At 48.9% G+C, this 22,172-nt stretch overlaps 1 protein-coding gene across 3 annotated transcripts in view; it reads right to left on the reverse strand.

Moving 5' to 3' along the window:
• Positions 1–21,625, reverse strand: part of LOC136588088 (zinc finger protein 436-like) — a 41,450-nt gene extending 19,825 nt beyond the window's left edge. For 2 of the 3 annotated variants that reach the window (XM_066587034.1, XM_066587032.1), the window contains exon 1: positions 21,327–21,625. The gene's annotated coding sequence lies outside the window, so the exon portion shown is untranslated. The remainder of the gene's footprint in view (positions 1–21,326) is intronic. The other variant, XM_066587033.1, reaches the window with a different exon arrangement.
• Positions 21,626–22,172: the final 547 nt, after the last annotated feature.

Genomic DNA, 22,172 nt, shown 5'->3' on the forward strand with positions numbered 1-22,172 from the left:
AAGTGTCGCAGATCCACGTCATCACGTAGGCGACGGTGCGGCGTCCTCTATACTGCGCATGTGCGAAGGCGACACATCCGCATACAGAAAGAAGATTCATCTGACAGGTACGCAAGGTAGGCAGGGTCGCAGGCAGCGGGCCCATGTGCATGAGGCCTAACACTGTCGCTCTCTCTGATGGACACCAGAAGATCTTCACTATATAACTCGCTTGTCTAACTCCTCTCAGCTCCACACACGGTCACACCGACTAACTCCTCTCAGCTCCACACACGGTCACACTGACTAACTCCTCTCAGCTCCACACGCGGTCACACCGACTAACTCCTCTCAGCTCCACACGCGGTCACACCGACTAACTCCTCTCAGCTCCCCACACGGTCACACCGACTAACTCCTCTCAGCTCCACACGCGGTCACACCGACTAACTCCTCTCAGCTCCACACACGGTCACACCGACTAACTCCTCTCAGCTCCACACACGGTCACACCGACTAACTCCTCTCAGCTCCACACACGGTCACACCGACTAACTCCTCTCAGCTCCACACACGGTCACACCGACTAACTCCTCTCAGCTCCACACACGGTCACACCGACTAACTCCTCTCAGCTCCACACACGGTCACACCGACTAACTCCTCTCAGCTCCACACACGGTCACACCGACTAACTCCTCTCAGCTCCACACACGGTCACACCGACTAACTCCTCTCAGCTCCACACACGGTCACACCGACTAACTCCTCTCAGCTCCACACACGGTCACACCGACTACCTCCTCTCAGCTCCACACACGGTCACACCGACTACCTCCTCTCAGCTCCACACACGGTCACACCGACTACCTCCTCTCAGCTCCACACACGGTCACACCGACTACCTCCTCTCAGCTCCACACACGGTCACACCGACTACCTCCTCTCAGCTCCACACACGGTCACACCGACTAACTCCTCTCAGCTCCACACACGGTCACACCGACTAACTCCTCTCAGCTCCACACACGGTCACACCGACTAACTCCTCTCAGCTCCACACACGGTCACACCGACTAACTCCTCTCAGCTCCACACACGGTCACACCGACTAACTCCTCTCAGCTCCACACACGGTCACACCGACTAACTCCTCTCAGCTCCACACACGGTCACACCGACTAACTCCTCTCAGCTCCACACACGGTCACACCGACTAACTCCTCTCAGCTCCACACACGGTCACACCGACTAACTCCTCTCAGCTCCACACACGGTCACACCGACTAACTCCTCTCAGCTCCACACACGGTCACACCGACTAACTCCTCTCAGCTCCACACACGGTCACACCGACTAACTGCTCTCAGCTCCACACACGGTCACACCGACTAACTGCTCTCAGCTCCACACACGGTCACACCGACTAACTGCTCTCAGCTCCACACACGGTCACACCGACTAACTGCTCTCAGCTCCACACACGGTCACACCGACTAACTGCTCTCAGCTCCACACACGGTCACACCGACTAACTGCTCTCAGCTCCACACACGGTCACACCGACTAACTGCTCTCAGCTCCACACACGGTCACACCGACTAACTGCTCTCAGCTCCACACACGGTCACACCGACTAACTCCTCTCAGCTCCACACACGGTCACACCGACTAACTCCTCTCAGATCCACACACGGTCACACCGACTAACTCCTCTCAGCTCCACACACGGTCACACCGACTAACTCCTCTCAGCTCCACACACGGTCACACCGATTAACTCCTCTCAGCTCCACACACGGTCACACCGACTAACTCCTCTCAGCTCCACACACGGTCACACCGACTAACTCCTCTCAGCTCCACACACGGTCACACCGACTAACTCCTCTGAGTTACACACACGGTCACACCGACTAACTCCTCTCAGCTCCACACACGGTCACACCGACTAACTCCTCTCAGCTCCACACACGGTCACACCGACTAACTCCTCTCAGCTCCACACACGGTCACACCGACTAACTCCTCTCAGCTCCACACACGGTCACACCGACTAACTCCTCTCAGCTCCACACACGGTCACACCGACTAACTCCTCTGAGTTACACACACGGTCCCACCGACTAACTCCTCTCAGCTCCACACACGGTCCCACCGATTAACTCCTGTCAGCTCCACACACGGTCACACCGACTAACTCCTCTCAGCTCCACACACGGTCACACCGACTAACTCCTCTGAGCTAAAAAATTTAAAGGGGGAGGGGCTTGTCTTTATGTAAAATCCTGTACGAAGGCCCGCATTACAGGAAGATATATGGGAGGGAGATGAACATGTGGCGTCTCTACGGGTGAAAATACATGGAGCGAAAAATACTAAAATCCTCACTATGGTTTCCTATAGACAACAAATATAACAGAAGCCACTGGAAATTACTGAGGCAAATCGATGAAACCGTAAATCACAACGAGGTGATAATTATGGGGAACTTTATCTGGATATAAACTGGGAAGCCGAAACCTGCGGAACTCATGAAGATAACAAGTTTCTGTCAATAATGTACAGAACCCAAGTAGATGAACAGCCAATATGGACTTAATATTAACCAACAGACCTGACAGAATAACAGGGGTGCAGGTTGGGGGCCTCCTGGGAAATTGTGACCACAATAGAATACATTTCAACTTGTATTTCAATAGAGAGTTTTATAGGGGCGATACAAAAATACTAAACTTTAGGAAGGCCAGGTTCAATTGGCTTATAGATGCCCTAAACCTTATCGACTGGAATAATAGCCTCAAAAATAAGAGTACAAACAATAACTAAAAATATTTATAAATAACAAAATCCTAACTACTTACTGTAAGGGCTCATGTCCACGGGCAAAATATGATTTAAGATCCGCAGCGGATCTCCCGCATGCGGATCCGCATCCCATAGGGATGCATTGACCACCCGCGGGTAGATAAATACCCGCGGATCGTCAATAAAAGGGATTTAAAAAAAAATGGAGCATGGAAAAATCCGGACCATGCTCCATTTTCGTGCGGGTCTCCCGCGGGGACGGCTCCCGCGGGCTTCTATTGAAGCCTATGGAAGCCGTCCGGATCCGCGGGAGACCTAAAATAGGAATTTAAAGTATTTACCATCCGGCGCGGGCGGGGAAGGTCAGCTGTTCCTCACGGCCGCATCTTCCTTGCTTCGGCTCGGCGGATGTGCCCGGCGCATGCGCGCGGCACGTCGGCGACGTGCCGGCGACGTGCCGCCGGCGTCAGGAATTCATCCGCCGGCCGAAAATGAAGATCCGGCCGTGAGGAACAGCTGATCTTCTCCGCCCGCGCCGGATGGTAAATACTTTTAAATTCTTATTTTCGGCGCTCATGTCCGCGGGGCAGGAGGGACCCGCTGCAGATTCTACATGGAGAATCTGCAGCGGATCTGATTTTCCCCGTGGACATGAGCCCTAAGAGGTTCGTAGCGTAGCGGGATAAAAGAGTTAGGAATAGGACAAAACCAATGTGGCCCAATAAAGATGTAAAGGGGGCAATAAACAGCAAATATAAAGAAGGCAGCGAAGAAGCACTAAATACCCATTAGGAAAAAAATACATTATGTAAAAAGCAGAAAAAGGGGGCGTGGCCTAGCAAGAAGCGGAACAGACGCTGACCTCGGATTTCCTCTGCAGAGGCGCGTCCAGAGCAGTCCCTTGCAGCCAGGGCGCTCGAAAACCTCTTCAGTAGCCTCCCAGGACCGAGAGGAACAGTTTAAGCCCGCCGGCAGGAAGTACAGCGGGAGGTGTGGCAGCGGTCGATTCCTGCGGCCGCGGGAGCGGAGAGACCCGCGATCCGGCAGAAGAAGGTCGGGTGCCGCTGCCGCGAGGAGCGGTGAAGAGACGTCTAGCGGAGGGAGGTGAAAGGGGGCTCCGGAGAGACTGCTAGCGGTGGTGGGGGAGCCGCAAAGCGCAGCAACGCGGTCTACAAGTGCTGAGCCAGCAGAGACACCGCTTTCTCGGTGCCACAGCACCCCTCCCCCCCCCAAAAAAAAGAAAACACAAAAAATTTAAAGAGGTTGTCTCGCGGCAGCAAGTGGGGTTATACACTTCTGTATGGCCATATTAATGCACTTTGTAATGTACATTGTGCATTAAATATGAGCCATACAGAAGTTATACACTTACCTGCTCCGTTGCTGGCGTCCTCGTCTCCATGGTGCCGTCTAACGCTGTCTTCTCCTTCCATTTAGACGCGCTTGCGCGGTGCGGTCTTCTGCTGTGTTCAATGGAGCCGCTCCGGCGTGCTTGTGATGGAGAGCTGGTCTGCGCATGCGCAGAAGACCTCGGCAGCGCGAGCACTGCCCTATCCGTTTCTGTGTCGTTCCCATCACTTTCTTGAATTGCCCAGATTTTCACAAATGGAAACCTTAGCGAGCATCGGCGAAATACAAAAATGCTCGGGTCGCCCATTGACTTCAATGGGGTTCGTTACTTGAAACGAACCCTCGAGCATCGCGAAAATTTCGTCCCGAGTAACGAGCACCCGAGCATTTTGGTACTCGCTCATCTCTATCTGGGATCCCATCTATTAATGCTAACCCAATTTCAAACTAAATTTAATCCTCCAGCCACAGAATTTTATCGAGCAAATCAGATTTTCCATTTTCTGCATTCTCTGAGTTTGCCACGGGTGATTCCCAAGATGACAGTGTTCGAAAGAATATGCAAATATGACCCCTAAGAAAGGGAACCTTGTCCTTATTATATAACTTATTAACCCCTTAGTGATGGAGCCAAATTTTGAAAATCTGACATGTGTCACTTAACATAGCATAACTCCGTAAAGGCTTCACATATCCCAGTGATTCTGACACTGTTTTTTCGCCACATGTTGTACTTCATATAGGTGGAAAAATAGACTGATAGTATTTATGAATATTTATTAAAAGTGCAAATATTTGGAAAATTTTGAAAAAAATTGTCATTTTTTCACATTTTCAACTGTAATTATGCAAATATGTGCAAACATCCGGCACAAATTTTTGCTAAGGTATATATTTCCATCAGTTTACTTTATTCTGGATGCACATTTGAAAAACTTTTGTGTTTTTTTAACCATTTAGGAGACATACAAATTTAACATTACTTTTCAGCATTTTGAGGAACACTTTGTTTTCCTGCACCAAGCCAAGATTGCAAAGGCTTGAGTGTCAGAATGATAGATACCCCCCCCAAATGACCCCATTTTAAAAACTACACCCCTTAATGTATTCACTGAGGGGGTCATGAGTATTTTGACCCCACCGTTTTTTTTCAGGAATTAATTCAATTTAGAGGAGAAAAAGTAAAATTTCATATTTTTGCAAATATGTCATTTTAAAGACATTTTTTTCCTATAGTTTACATGAAAATGAGGATTTACACCCCAAAAATGGATCCCCCCCGTTTGTCCCGTATTCATAAATGTACTCATTGTGGCCCTAATCTTATGTCTGAGTGCACAACGGGGCCCAAAATGAAAGTAGTAATCAGTGGCTTTCAGAACATAGATTTTGCTTGAAGTCCTTTTAGGCCCCATAGCACACATGCAGAGTTCTTGAGCAGCCAAAACCAAAGAAAACCCCCACAAATGACCCCATTTTAAAAACTAAACCCCTTAACTAATTTATCTAGGGGTGTACTGCATATTTTGACCCCACAGTTTTTGAATGAATTAATAATAATAAATAATAATCTTTATTTGTATGGCGCCAACTTATTCCGCAGCGCTTTCAGGCATGGATAAATGCAAACAATACAACAATACAACAATTACAATGTGAGGTACATTGGGTTAGACACAAATGGGTTGGGGGGGGGTACAGGAGGTGCAGGGGGTGGGGAACACAGGCAATAGGGGATTTCATGTACAGATCATTTATTAGAAGGCAAACAGGGTGGGGCACCATAGTGAGGGGCGAGGGACTAGGTCAGGAGATTTGGTATGCTTCTCTGAAGAGGTGCGTTTTTAAGGCACGTCTGAAATTTCGTGCATCGGGAATTGTCCGGATGCCTTGGGGTAGAGCATTCCAGAGGATGGGTGCTGCTCTGGTGAAGTCCTGGAGGCGAGCGTGTGAGGTTCGTATTACAGGGGTGTTTAGTCTGAGGGTGTTAGCCGATCGGAGTTGAATTCAAGCAAAGCAAAAGGAAAAAAATTGTGATTTTTGTTTTTTTGGCAATTCTGTCATTTTAAAAACATTTTTTTTGGACAGCACACACATGAATGAAGCCTTGCACCCCAAAATGGATACCCCTGTTTCTCACGTGTTCAGAGACATACCCATTGTGGCCCTACCTACAGGAGCCGGGAGCCAGGAGATTTTCAATTTCCCATGGCTCCGGGCCTTCTGCGCATGCGGCTGACGTAATGCCGCCTGGCGCGCATGCGCAGAAGGCTGGCTTTGGGACCCGGAGGACAAGGACAGCGGGGAGCAGTGTGGCGGACGGGGGTGAGTAATTTCAGCTGCCCCCATGGATCCGATCCATGAGGGCAGCTGAGTCTTTCACTTTTTTAAAACTTTTTTTTAACTTTTATGCGATCAGTGCTATCGATTGGATAGCGCCGATCGCATTGCCGGGGGCGACTATCCACAGCCCGGGATGACAGCTCCATGCTGTCGGCTATCTGCGGGCACCGATAGCATGGAGCTGTCACGTCCAGAGCCTGAGGGGCATTAATCCTGAGAGGACGCAAAATTCTACGTCCTCTAGGATTAAAGCCCAGTCAGGCTGGACGTAGTTTCCCGATGGGGCCGTCACTAAGGGGTTAAATAATCCCAATACAGAAGGCAAGCTCCCGTTTATGGGAAAGTGGGAAACAGAATTACAAATTCACATGTCAGAAGAAAGATGGCGCCACTGCTGCGAAACTATTACCAAGGGCAGCCATCAGGTCTCCCTAATGGAGACATCCATCAAGATCCTGCATCGGACACATCTTGTTCCAGTTAGGATAAATACATTTTCCCCTCAGTTTCACCGCTATGTTTCAGAGGTTGTCCAGAAATGGGGTCCCAGGCGCATATATGGCGGAGATATCCGGTGGTGGCCAGACTGTGGTCCCAGGTTCACAGGTTATTACAGAGACTGTTTATAGACCCACTTTCAAAATCCCCAATGCTGTTTCTATTGGGAGACCGCCCTCCAGGAATTAGATACCAAACACACAAACTGATCCAGTATATATGCATGGCAACCAGGATCCTTATAGCCGCTAGGTGGAAGCAGCCCACCCTCTCATTTAATGATGTCCAGAATTGGATCTCTCAGATTGCTGCATGCCATACAATCAGACACTCTAGTGAGATTTGGGAAACTATGGAGACCCTGGATCGAGATGATTGATATTCCCAGCCTTAGGGCTCATGTCCACGGGCAAAATGTGATTTAAAATCCGCAGCGGATCTCCCGCGCGCGGATCCGCACCCCATAGGGATGCATTGACCACCCGCGGGTAGATAAATACCCGCGGATCGTCAATAAAAGGCATTTTAAAAAAAATGGAGCATGAAAAAATCTGGACCATGCTCCATTTTCATGCGGGTCTCCCGCGGGGACGGCTCCCGCGGGCTTCTATTGAAGCCTATGGAAGCCGTCCGGATAAGCGGGAGACCTAAAATAGGAATTAAAAGCATTTACTCACCCGCAGCGGGCCGCGAAGCTCTGCTCTTCCTCACGGCCGCATCTCCCTTGCTTCGGCTCGGCGGATGTGCCCGGCGCATGCGCGCGGCACGTCGACGACGTGCCGGCGACGTGCCGCCGGCGTCAGGAATTCATCCGCCGGTTGAAAATGAAGATCCGGCCGTGAGGAACAGCTGACCTTCGCCGCCCGCGCCGGATAGGTAAATGCTTTTAAATTTCTATTTTCGGCGCTCATGTCCGCGGGGCAGGAGGGACCCGCTGCAGATTCTACATGTAGAATCTGCAGCGGATCTGATTTTCCCCGTGGACATGAGGCCTTAGTCATAACCTGCTCTCCACCTAGAACTTTCCCGATGATCATTTAGGTTTTAAAGGGCTTATGTTGAATTGCTACCTACCGTCACTACTGCTTTAATGAAGAATGTAAAGACCTAGGTTTTAGTTTAGATCAGGATCATTTGATATTATAGAATTCTGTTTATTAGAAGAAAATATTTGAAAGAAATATTCAAAATGTATGAAGATAGATCACTGTTATTCCTTCTACTCGTCATTCCGCCCCTGCGTGGGGTAAAATGAAAGCACGAATGACAAATGTATCAATTTTTGTATCCTAATAAAACCCATTGAAACTAAAAAGCATCAAAGATGGAGACAGAGACTTATCGCCAAATAGAGCAAAACTAACCCTAAACTGTTCTTCAACAATATAAATAGTGAAAAGATTAATACTGAAAGTGTTGGCCCTTTAATAAATAATGTAGGCTTAGCCAATTCAGAAATCCTGCCTCTGCAATGTGATTGGTTCTTCAAACTCTTCTCAGCCAATCAATGCAGAGCTGCATAAACCAATGTGAGGGCTGTGATTGGTTCATCCTGCTCTGAATAGATTGGGTCATCTAACACTACTCAGCCAATCAGAGACACCGCTTTCTGGAGGCGGGATTTTTGAATTCCACAATCAGGAAGTGATCTTCTGTGAGCAAACAAGAACCGCAAGATGCACAGTGGAGCTCTGGACAGTGGCAGGAGGACCCGGGCCATGCCTACTAAGTCAGTATTCCTTTTTTTTTTATATAAGGGAATGCAGCTAAGGCTTATTTTAGGGGTAGGGAAATTTATCGCAACACACGAAAATCGCTAGTTCGTGAGATGCAATGTGATAAACAAGGAGGCTCCATAGGGAAACATGGGCTACAAAAAAGAAAAAAAGCAAGTTGCTCAAATATAGAGCATGGCAAAAAATTTTCTCGCAACGCAGCATCAAAGAAAACATCATGAATGTGGAGGAACCCATAGGAAAACATGGGTTTCACATACATGCGACTTCGTATCCAGAGGGGGGGGGGGGGGGGGAGAAAAAAAAAAAAAAAAAAAAAAAAAAATCGCACAATTTTGTCGCTCATGTAAAAGCGGCCTAAAAAAGTAGACCTAATAATAAAGAAGTTAAAAACAATCACAGAAAATGGCCGTTACATACTGAGTGAGGAGTGCATATAGATGCATCCTCCTCTCACCATGCAGGTAGCTGACTACCAAATGGGGGAGCGAATTACACCTGTGTGGGACTCCGATGAGACAAGCACTCACATTGCCTCTCACACATAGTGGATACAGGGTGCCAGACCATTCTGATATATGTAGTTCAGCATGCAGACCAGCAACCTATTAATGACGCCATGATAATTCGGCGGGTTGCCCTGCATATCCATCAGTGAACCACATTGGTACTGCCACCCTGGGCTCCCCCTGGAGTCTTAATGCCACACTGCATGTGAATGATAGATAATAAATGCAAGGCATTGGTTGGATGTTGGCCAAGATACATGAGGCCACTAACCACTTCATGGTTCCTTGCGTTGTAGTGGGTCCCTACACTAATATAAATGCATCACAGAAGGGGAACTATAAACATCAATTAAAAACAAACAATCACAGAAAGCGGCCGGTACTTACTGAGTGAGGAGTGCATATAGATGCGTCCTCCTCTCACCATGCAGGTAGCGGACTACCAAATGGAGGAGCCAATAACACCTGTGAGGGCACCGATATAACAACCACTCACACAGGTGTAATTCGCTCCTCCTTTGGTAGTCAGCTACCTGCATGGTGAGAGGAGGATGCATCTATATGCTCCTCACTCAGTAAGTAACGGCCATTTTCTGAGATTGTTTTTAATTTCTTTTATATTTCCCCTGATGTAATAATAAAGAAGGAGGTGTTGCATTTTTGTATGTTAGGAAACATTCATCTCCACAGAGATTCAAGCTTCAGAGCTGGGAGTTCTGTAGAAACTGTTTGGGTAAGAATACAAGGAGAGAACAGAGAGGACACCATTGTAGGCATTTACTATAGGCCACCTGGACAAACAGAAGATATGGAGGAACTCTTTCTACATCAGAGGGCCAAGCTCTCAAAAAAGCCCAACATAGTGATCATGGGAGATTTTACCCATCCAGACATTTGTTGGGAGTCTCTCTCAGGTAAAAGTAATGGATCCAACAGATTCTTATCTGCTCTTACTGACAACTTTATCTTCCAGAAGGTCGAAGAGAAAACAAGTAGATCTGCTATCTCAGACCTAATTCTTACCAACAGGAGGGAATGGTTGAGGAAGTAAGGGTGGCTGGACCTTAGGAGGCAGTGATCATGATATCCTTGGATGTTGGATAACAAGGGGAGGAAGACCTGAGAAAACTCAGACCTCAATGTTGGATTTCAGAAAGGCAGATTTTAATGAACTGAGAAAGAGGAGAGGAAGAATCCAATGGCTGGATGTTCTTAAAGGGGTTTTCCAGGGAGAAGACCATTGATGTCCTATCCTCAGGATAGCATATAGAAAATAAAAGTCAGCACATCCAACAAACAAATTACCATATATACTCGAGCATTAGCCGACTGGAGTCAATAAGTTTTACCACAAAAAAACTGGTAAAACGTATTAACTTATTGACTCGAGTATAAGCCTAGCTATACTCGAGAAAATACGGTATATTTTTTATATATATATATATATATATATATATATATATATATATATATATATATATATATATATACATATATACACACATATACATATACACTGTGAGACGGTGACCGGCAAGGTGCTGGAGGGCAGGTATGTGTCGCCTAGGATGCTCTCCTATGCTGCCTTGGGGAGCGCTTGGGCAGATGCGTGCCACTGAGCAGCCTGGGCTCGGTGGAGGAAGCCGGCAGTATAGTGTTAGTAGCATTAAGCCACTAACACGTTGTAGTATGTAAGTGGCTCCAAGCCACATAATCCGGGCCGGCTTTTCCTGGAGTGACCAAAGTGAAGGGTGGGATGGTCACTCCCACGTACCAGGTGGAGCTGGTACCAGGCCTTATAAAGCCTGGGCCTACAGGGCCAGGAGGAGAGCTGAGACCTCTGCAGGTCTGAGAGTCCTGGCTGGCTGTGTGCAGGAGCCAGTTGGTTACCAGTGTGTAGACAGAGACGCTACATGTATAGTAAGTGCTCAGACGAGCAGGAGTTACGTTATGTTTGCCTGATGTTAAGGCCTCTATTTTGCTTTGTTTGCTTGGAAATAAACCCAGGCAAAGCCTGGACTAAAGACTTTATCCTATGTGTCACTGTCTCTGACTGCCTATGCCCAGGCTGCTATCGATCCTAAACGCTAATCCCTCACAATACATACATACACACACACACACCGTCTATACAGGAATATGGGGTCTGACACACATACTCTCAAAACAAAAATAAATATATATATATTCCCCATATTCCTGTATAGACGGTGTCTGTCTGTCTATATATATTTATTATACACACACACCATCAATACAGGAATATAGGATCTGGCACATATACTCTCATATGTGTATGTACACACACACACACACACACTGTACAGTGTAGTATACAGACATATATACACGCATACAGATATATATATATACACACACACACACACACACACACACACAGTATACAGCCATATACCCCCCCCCCATATGAACAGACTACACATATATACACACATACATAGTATGCAGCCATATACCCCCAATATGGGCAGACTACATACATACAGGAGGATGAATCTTCCCTCCATCGGGTGCAGTAGAAGCTCTGGGCTGCAGAGCCACTCACCATTATGTCCTCGGGCCCGGAAGACTGTGCGGCGCTCTGTATTGTAGGACAGTCCGGCCGGGAGGAGGGGGGGAAAATCGGCAGCAGCGCTCACCGGGGGATGGGGACTCCCGGCAGCGGAAGGATGAGAAGACCTCCTGGCTACTCCGCGGCTATGCGACAGGAGAAGGAGCCAGAGCTGTGATTGGATCGAGCGCTGGCCAATCACAGCCAGTGCTCGATAAACCAATCACAGCCATTCAGTAAAATCACTGAATGGGTGCGATTGGCCGGCACTCGATCCAATCACAGCGCTGATGGTTGGGAAATGGAACGAGCCAGGGAGATGACTGCGGGGAGAAGATTGAAGCAGCTTGCTGCACCGCCGGGAAGAACATCGCGCTGGGGACACCAACGCCAGTTGAGAGGTGAGTATTGCGGGGTTTTTTTCATACCTCACTCGAGTATAAGCCGAGGGGGGCTTTTTCAGCACATTTTTTTAATTGAGTATATACGGTAAGTGTGAAGCTGCACAATAAGGCACGGCTGCAAGAACTACAATAACAAGCATGCTTCAGCACCCGACACAATATCTGCAAACAAATGCATAATGGCTTATTGTACTAACCGGATAAAAATGTAAGGTCCTTGGTGTAGACACCGCTCTTTAGACTGGGTCCCGGCTTATATACTATCACTGAACCCCCTGGGCACCATATTGGTGGATGTGCAGACTTACTTTCTGTACGCAATGCATTTGTGTCGGAGCGGCTGCCTGCACTTCTGTCCTGCACTCTAACTTCCCATCTGCCCCAGGTGGTTCAGTGATGGTATATAAGCCAGGGACTCAGCGTTCCCATTCATGTCTATAGAGCTAGGTACCCATCCATTAAAGTTCGCCTTGACGTGGTGGATGGGCTTACATGGATTTGATCAAATCGTGCACCAAGTACCTGACATTTTTATGTGGTTAGTACAATAAGGCATTATGCATTTCTTTGCAGATATTGTGTGTGTCGGGTGCCGAAACATGTTTGTTACTATATCCTCAGGATAGGTCTTTAATAGTTGATCGGCTGCGGTCCGTCACTCGGGACCCCGACCGATCAGCTGAGCAGGCACATGCTGTCAGCACCGCAAATACACAGAGGTCCGCGCAGAGACTTCCGCTGCTTCTACCTCTGTGTACTTGCAGCAGTGACAGCATGCGCCCGTTCAGTTGATCGGTCGGGGTCCCGAGCGACGGACCCCAGCCGATCAACCATTGATGACCTATCCTGAGAAGGCTGCAGGTCATCAATAGTTTTCTCCCTGGAAAACCACTTTAACTCCTTAGTGACCAGTCCATAGTGTTTTTTACATCCTGGCATGATGGGCTTTAATCCCTGAGGGCGTAAAAACATGCTTCATCTGGGGATTAAAGCCCTACAGGCTGTGGACATGACAGCTCCATGAGGTAGCTCCGGACGTAGCTGACATCCTGGAGCTGTCATCTCGCGCTGCAGGACCCCTCCTTCAGTCACGTGATTGGTGGTATTCCCCAGATACTGGCGATCGCATTAAAGTGAATGTAGAGTAAATAAAAGTTAAAGTTTCAGCTCCCCTTACAGACTGGTTTTCCCAATTTTGACGCTTTTAATAAATAAACACAAATTCTACCGGTCTATTTTTGCCACCTAAATGAAGTACAACATGTGGTGGAAAAACAATGTCAGAATCACTGGGATATGCAAAACCTTTACGGTGTTATTACATGTTAAAGTGACAAAATCCTGGTCGTTAGGGCGCAAACAGGCTTGTCACTAAGGAGTTAAGGACAGAAATGTCCAAGGTGGTTAGGAAATATTGTGCTTTGAGAATCTCATTTTGCAATCGTTAACAATCCCTAAAAGATGAAGAATGGGAAGTTATTAGGCTGCCTGTCCGCGGCTGTAACGGAATATTGCTAGTGAGGGGGGGGCTAGGGCCAGGCTCACAGTGGAGAATCGCAGCAAATATCGCAGCATGCCGCGATTTGAATCCCCCCTCCCCATCGCCCTTCTCTTCAAATATTACTTTGTCCCGAATGTCCTAGGCATCTCGGATGGTTTTGGACTCTCTGCCTTCACTATAAATCCTCACGTCTTAAAATATCTAAATGTGTAGTAGTGCACACGAGTCATTGGTTCTAGTTACGGGTTTATACGTTGGCGACATTCCTGCTTGTTTGTCACTTACTATCTGCCAGACCTGAACATTACTGTTTGTCTATCCAGATCTAACAAGGTAGAACATGCTCAACAATTATACAGCATTCTGCTAAATTTGCCTTTCATTATAACAAATTTGTCACTTGCAATTTTTGTTTTTCTTTTGTTTTCCATTAAACTTTTAAAATCCATAAATATTAATTTAAAAATAAAAATCTATGTTGAAAAGGCCAAACTCTTAAAATTCTTATTTGTATCTGTTTTCTCTCAGAAAGTAAATTTAACATCAGCTGATCTTCCCTGTGCTATTGAATTTTGCCAAATTTTCAGTAAATGTAGATTTTTTTTGTTCACGAAGACAAAATTTAGTGATGGAAATTAACATAAACTACAAGATGTCGTGAAAAAAAACAAACAGTCTCAGAACCGCACTGATAAGTAAAAGCATCCCAAAGTTATGACTACATAAAGTGAAAGATGTCAGATTTGAAAAATAGGCCATGTCCTTAAGGGGTTGAAGAAGCGCTCCCCTGAATTTTTATCAGATTACTGCTGATGATGATTAGCGTCTCCTGTCACACAGCTATAATGAAGAGGATCATGGTTCATCCTCCTGACTGTATACTTTACAGTCTTAAAGAAAACAATCACTTATAGTAAAATCTCTTGATTTCAGCAATAAATAGTTCTGTAAGCAAACCAAACGAAGTACTTTTTGGGGGAGGGCCAAACATCTGTTGAATATATTAATCCAAATTAATATACATTCAAAACATTCAAAAAATATATTCAGGTCAGGTCAAAGTGCAGCCAATCAGCTGCCAGGCCGACTAGATCTTGCATTTGGGCAGCAGTTTCATTGGACACCTGCATCACATGACCTAGCCATATATAACATAGGCACAGTGTAACCAGTGGTCATTCTATCATTGAGAAGAAGCAGCTGCATCACATTTATATGTCCATACAAAATCAGGTCTGTATATTGGGAGAGGGGATATTTCTGCTGCTGTCAATGTATATAGCAACAAAGTAGACAGACAGACTAGGCCTTGGCGTGGGGAATATTGCAGTTCTCCGTTTGTGGCCTCAAATGTAGTTCACCGTTGCCAGTCCGGCCACTAAGAATTATTTGTGGACTGTACGCAGTTAGCAGTGGGATTTGGGAAATTCAATTATGCTACGCCAAACAGGGACAGCTCACAAAGATGGAAGCTATACTCTGTAGCCTCTGTATGCTTCTTTGAAGAGGTGCATTTTAAAGACGTGTTTGAAGTTCCATGTGTCGGGGATTGTCCGCATGTTTTGGGGTAGTGCGTTCCAGAGGACTGGTGCTGCTCTGAAGAGGTCCTGGAGGCGAGAATGTAAGGTTCATAAGAAAACCAAACAAGGAAACAGCAAATATAAATAGTGCGTATCAGCAACCGCAGACATCACTCAATCACGAGTTAGGCCACTACAAATTATTTGCAGGCCTTACACAGATAGAAGTGGGGGTGAGGGGAATTCAATTAGCTGTGTCAAACAGATGCAGCTCATAAAGATACAAGCTATACTCTGTGGCCTTATGTTCTCACATATTGCGCATCCCAGGGGTCGTGTCCTATTTAGTTGGCAGTAATGTTCTGTGTGAATATAAAACAAAAAGAAACCAAAACAGGGAAACAGCAAATACAGACAGTGTGTGTCAGCGGCCTCAGATGTCCTTCAAAGTCACCAGGCCTTACACAGCAAGCAGAGGGAATCAGTACAGCGGTCAGCCCTCCACAGGCAATGTGTACTCAGGGGGAAACGGAGGTGCCAGCTCCTGGTGCGAACTGTGACAGAGGCCAGAGAAAAGAACGACGAAGAAGAGGAGGGGGAAGATAAGGTGCTTGATCTAACATGGACAGACGGAGAGTTTTGATAGCAGCTCGCGGTAGAGAAGGAAGACATTGCAAGGCAGCACCATGTCAAGACAGGGAGGCGGGTGTCACGAACAAACATAAGAGCCATAATGTCAGCATCAGCTACTATTAGTTGCAGCAACATCAGGCCCACAGCTAAGTCTGGCCACAGGACTTGTGCAGCAAGGGGATTCTTTGCGACCGCTCTCCTATCATCATCTGCGGTTATTTGTAAGATCTGCAGTGTTTAAAATTCCGCAAGAACATAAACAACCTCAACACCACGTGTATGAACAGCAACAGATGGGACAGTTCCCATCTGAAACACAACAAAAAGTCCATCGTCCACAGCCAGGCCATCAGATACAACCGGATCTGCTCCAACCCAACAGACAGAGAAAAACATCTATACCATCTTAATGGGACATTTTTAAATCAAAGCTACTATCCCACCTCAACTGATGACCAAATCACCAGGATACCCCAAAATCACCAGAGCCCCCGGGATACCCCGAAATCACCAGAGCCCCCGGGACACCCAGAAATCACCAGAGCCCCCGGGACACCCAGAAATCACCAGAGCCCCCGGGACACCCAGAAATCACCAGAGCCCCCGGGACACCCAGAAATCACCAGAGCCCCCGGGACACCCAGAAATCACCAGAGCCCCCGGGACACCCAGAAATCACCAGAGCCATCGGGACACCCTGAAATCACCAGAGCCATCGGGACACCCAGAAATCACCAGAGCCATCGGGACACCCAGAAATCACCAGAGCCATCGGGACACCCAGAAATCACCAGAGCCATCGGGACACCCAGAAATCACCAGAGCCATCGGGACACCCAGAAATCACCAGAGCCATCGGGACACCCAGAAATCACCAGAGCCATCGGGACACCCAGAAATCACCAGAGCCATCAGGACACCCAGAAATCAACTACTCAACTACACAGAGGAGGAAAATGGTTGTGTACCCCTGGTAGTGACCTACAATTCACAGCTAGAGGTACTAAGGAAAACCGCAAAGAAACTCCATCATACCCTGCACAAGGATGACCGTCTGAAAACTATATCCTGGACCCTCCGCTTCTGTGTTACAGGCAACCTCCAAATTTTAGGAACCTTATAATCAAGAGTCCATTGCCCTCGGACACACAAAAAGGAATGGATCCCTGTAAGGTAAGGAGCTGTAAGACCTGCTGACATGTACAGACTGCAGACAGGATACGGATCCCCAACACACAGCAGGACTATAAGATCCCAGGGACATGCACATGTTCTTCGTCCAATGTTGTGTACCTGATCATGTGCAGTAAATGTCCTGTTGGGGGGCTTTATATTGGGAAAACAGGACAAAAACTGAGAGCAGGATGAGATCACATCACCACACAATTAAAGAGGGGAAAAACAGAATTACCCAAGACTCAGCATTGTTCTAGTCACGAACACAACTTAGAACACATGAAAGTCACCATATTAAGAGGCAAGTTCAAGTCACAAAGTCATAGAAGAATTTGGAAGTACAAATTTACAACAACTTTTGACACGTTCAATAGAGGGTTAAATTCTTCAAGAGGATTCATGCATGAGTGGGAAGTATGAGAAATCTACAAAACAGATAACACGCTGGCCAGGTGACCCCCTAACACTAATTCAGGGACCATAAATCCTTCACATCCTTATCAGTGGACTAATTAAGTATTTACTCCTCTCCTTAGGGTCATTTAGACGACGATTATCGCTCAAAATTCGTTATGATGATCAAAAGTGAACAATGTTTTTGCTTTTAAAGATGGATGCTTTTACCTAATGAAAATTTTTGGAAAATGGACGCAGCAGCCGGCATTTCAATTGTTAGATTATAGTTGTGTAGCGTTTGCATTAAACGATAATTAAACCATAATTGAGCGATAGTTTGTTTGAACGGCGTGCGCATTTAGTGAAGGGGAAAAAAAGAGCTTCTTTGCATCGGGTCGTGACAATCGTGGGCGCGCTTATCCTGTCTTTAAAGAAAACCGGGCTGCTTAGCAGCGACAGAAAGAAACGAGATGTCTTTAATATAAAAGTTAGAAAAAAGAAGCCCATTATAGGCGATCTATGTTAAGGAATTGCGAAAGTTATATGAAAAAACTCGGTGGTATAAGCGATAGTGATTGTCATTGGAATGTAAATAATCTCTTGGTCATACGTGTCAAAAACACATGTAGTTTTGTGTATTGACCCATTATTACCGTGTTTCCCCGGTAGTAATACCTACCCCAATTTTCGCAGTGATCTGCTGATCCTTGCATTGTCCTTGCTCCTGTTAAATCAACTTCCTGTCTGCATTTTAGCCCCGCCCCCTGCTCCTAATCAGGCTCACTATAAAAGCCTGACCCTGCCACTGATTATTCTGCTCTACAGCTTGACTGATCAGTTCCTCTTCTACCTGTTCCCCCCCCTATTGTGACAAGACCTCCTGATAATGACCTCTGGCTTTCACCTGACTAATTTACCCCTTTGTGCTGCAAACTGAGACTTCCGTTGCTGACTCCTGGCTCCTGGCGACTACTCTCCAGACCTGAGGTTCCAGTAAGATGCTTATAGTGTCTGACACTGCAGAACTTTCTCAGTGGGTAGGCTGCAGAAGACTACAGATACATGGTCTAGGAAGCTTGGCCAGGTCCTGCATGTGGGTCGTGAAGCCAAAAGTTATGGTCCGTGTTTCATGGTACCCCCAAGAGTTTTGGGACCTTCATCCTCGTCTGTCTCCTCCTTCTCACAAAACAAACATTTTATAAAGCACAAGAATCATGTGCAGCTCTCCGCCTGTCCCCTGGGGGAGCCCCGCGCCCGGCCGTCCCCTGGGGGAGCCCCGCGCCCGGCCGTCCCCTGGGGGAGCCCCGCGCCCAGGCATCCCTTGGGGAAATTCATTCTGTGCACACTTGACATGAGTTGCCCAAAATTTGAAGAATTTGTTTTCAAATATTAATCAAGAGTTTAACACAAGTGTGCCACCAACAACGGAGCTTTGTTAGGGTTCACGCCGGAGCGCCCGCTAATATCGGAGGAGGGCGGAGATCACATTTATAATTCTATTTCCTATTCATTTTGAATAGAAAAACTAAGTGCAGCCAAATAAGAAAACCAAATATGTAGGAGTCCTAATCTCCATGACAGTAGTGTGGCTGCCGCTGTGAGGCCACCGACTGCCATGAGGGTAGTGTCGATGCCGGCTGCCATGACGGTGGTGCCACCACCGACAGCTGCAATGAGGGTAGTGCCGCCGCTGGTGGCGGGCGGTGGCGTGGCTTCACAGCGGCGGTGGCAGCCACGGCAGCCACCAGTGGCGGCACTACCCTCATTGCAGCTACCGCTGAAAAGCCACCAACTGCCATGACGGTACTGCGGCCGACGCTGTAAAGCCACGCTGCCGGCTGGCATGACGGTAGTGTGGCCGACGCAGTAAAGCCACGCTGCCGGCTGCCATGACGGTAGTGTGGCCGACGCAGTAAAGCCACGCTGCCGGCTGCCATGACGGTAGTGTGGCCGACGCAGTAAAGCCACGCTGCCGGCTGCCATGACGGTAGTGTGGCCGACGCTGTAAAGCCACGCTGCCGGCTGCCATGACGGTAGTGTGGCCGACGCTGTAAAGCCACGCTGCCGGCTGCCATGACGGTAGTGTGGCCGACGCTGTAAAGCCACGCTGCCGGCTGCCATGACGGTAGTGTGGCCGACGCTGTAAAGCCACGCTGCCGGCTGCCATGACGGTAGTGTGGCCGACGCTGTAAAGCCACGCTGCCGGCTGCCATGACGGTAGTGTGGCCGACGCTGTAAAGCCACGCTGCCGGCTGCCATGACGGTAGTGTGGCCGACGCTGTAAAGCCACGCTGCCGGCTGCCATGACGGTAGTGTGGCCGACGCTGTAAAGCCACGCTGCCGGCTGCCATGACGGTAGTGCGGCCGACGCTGTAAAGCCACGCTGCCGGCTGCCATGACGGTAGTGCGGCCGACGCTGTAAAGCCACCCTGCCGGCTGCCATGACGGTAGTGTGGCCGACGCTGTAAAGCCACGCTGCCAGCTGCCATGACGGTAATGCGGCTGACGCTGTGAAACCACACCGCCACCTGCCATGATTGTAGTGCGGCCGCCGCTGTGAAGCCATGCCGACGACTGCCATGACGGTACTGCAGCCGCCCCTGTGAAGCCACGCCTCCAGTTGCCATGACGGTAGTGCGGCCACCGTTGTAAAGCCAAGCTGCCGGCTGCCATGACAGTAGTGCGGCTGCCGCTGTGAAGCCACGCTGCTGGCTGCCATGACGGTAGTGCGGCTGATGCTGTGAAACCACACCGCCAGCTGCCATGATTGTAGTGCGGCCGCCGCTGTGAAGCCACGCCGACGGCTGCCATGATTGTAGTGCGGCCGCCGCTGTGAAGCCACGCCTCCAGTTGCCATGACGGTAGTGCGGCCACCGTTGTAAAGCCAAGCCGAGGGCTGCCATGATTGTAGTGCGGCCGCCGCTGTGAAGCCACGCCGACCGCTGCCATGATTGCAGTGCGGCCGCAGCTGTGAAGCCACGCCGACGACTGCCATGACGGTACTGTGGCCGCCGCTGTGAAGCCACGCCTCCAGTTGCCATGACGGTAGTGCGGCCACCACTGTAAAGCCAAGCTGCCGGCTGCCATGACAGTAGTGCGGCCGACGCTGTGAAGCCACGCTGCCGGCTGCCATGACGGTAGTGCGGCCGACGCTGTGAAGCCACGCTGCCGGCTGCCATGACGGTAGTGCGGCCGACGTTGTAAAGCCACGCCGCCAGCTGCCATGACGGTAGTGCGGCCGACGCTGTGAAGCCACGCCGCCGGCTGCCATGATTGTAGTGCGGCCGCCGCTGTGAAGCCACGCCGCCGGCTGCCATGATTGAAGTACGGCCGCCACTGTGAAGCCACGCCGCCGGCTGCCATGACGGTATTGCGGCCGCCGCTGTGAAGCCATGCCTCCAGTTGCCATGACGGTAGTGCGGCCACCGCTGTAAAGCCACGCCGCCGGCTGCCATGACGGTAGTGCGGCTGCTGCTGTGAAGCCACGCTGCCGGCTGCCATGACGGTAATGCCTCCGCCGCTGTGAAGCCACGCTGCCGGCTGCCATGACGGTAGTGCCTCCGCTGCTGTGAAGCCACACGCCATGACAGTAATGCAGCCACCGCTGTGAAGCCATGCCACCGGCTGCCATGACGGTCGTGCCGCCACCACTGTAAAATCAAGCAGCCGGCTGCCATGATGGTTGTGCGGCCACCGCTGTGAAGCCACGCTGCCGGCTGCCATGACGGTAGTGCCACCACCGCTGTGCAGCCACGTGACCAGCTGGACTGCGTAGAACAGTATGTGTTTTGTAATTGCGTCTGCAATGCGATTTGCCTTCAGCGCTCCCTGCAGACGTCAGGGGGAGATCTGGAAGGACACCGCAGGAAAAGGGGAATGCAAGTCAAGCCTGAGCTCCTACCTGTGGGAGCAGCAACCATCCACAGCGGCTCTGGGAGGGGAGGAGGAGGCAGCTGCTCACATGGATGGATGACAGTAGGGACAGACTACAGGAAGATGGCCGCTGCCGTCCGCAGCTGGAGACACATTGTGCAGGAAGTGTCTGCTGTCATACAGCGCCAGACGCATATATCTATATTACTCCCCAAATCCGCACCATTCGCAACCTGATTGGTCATTTGAATTGACTCATTCCCGGTGATTGGTTATTTGGGTTGGCTGCTTCATGGTGATTGGTTGTTTGGTTTTGCTGATTGGTTGTTTAGGTTGGCTCCTGTAGAAGTGGGGAGTAAAAGGCTAATATGCACGCTGGACAGTCCAGGAACAGTGACGTCATCAGCCAGCTCACTACTAGAGGCTGAAGGACCTGCGGTGACATCACGCCCATGTGACTCATGTGGGCGGGGTTAGAGTTCCATGGAAGCATCCATGTGACTCCTGTGCTGGAGTTGCCTAGGAGTCTCTCCTCGGGTTGATGCCAGTATTGGGGTCATTCTGTGCTGCATGGACACAGAAGGGGGATGGAGGGGGAAATGACCAAATGTGCTGATGACACAAAGCTAGGAGGGATAGGGAACACTAGGGAAGAGGGGGAGGATTAGTGGGCAGGTACTCGCTAAGGACAATACTCACTCATCTCTATTAGTAACATAGTATGTTAGGCTGAATGAAGACAATGTCCATCTAGTCCAGCCTGTCTAGCCTCCTGTGTTGTTGATCCAGAGGAAGGCAAAAAAAACCCAAGAGCAGAAGCCAATCAGCCCTTTTGGGGGGAAAATTCCTTCCTGACTCCATAATGGGCCTCGTG

This window comes from Eleutherodactylus coqui, chromosome 13 (genome assembly GCF_035609145.1).
Source record: "Eleutherodactylus coqui strain aEleCoq1 chromosome 13, aEleCoq1.hap1, whole genome shotgun sequence".
Lineage (NCBI taxonomy): Eukaryota > Metazoa > Chordata > Amphibia > Anura > Eleutherodactylidae > Eleutherodactylus > Eleutherodactylus coqui.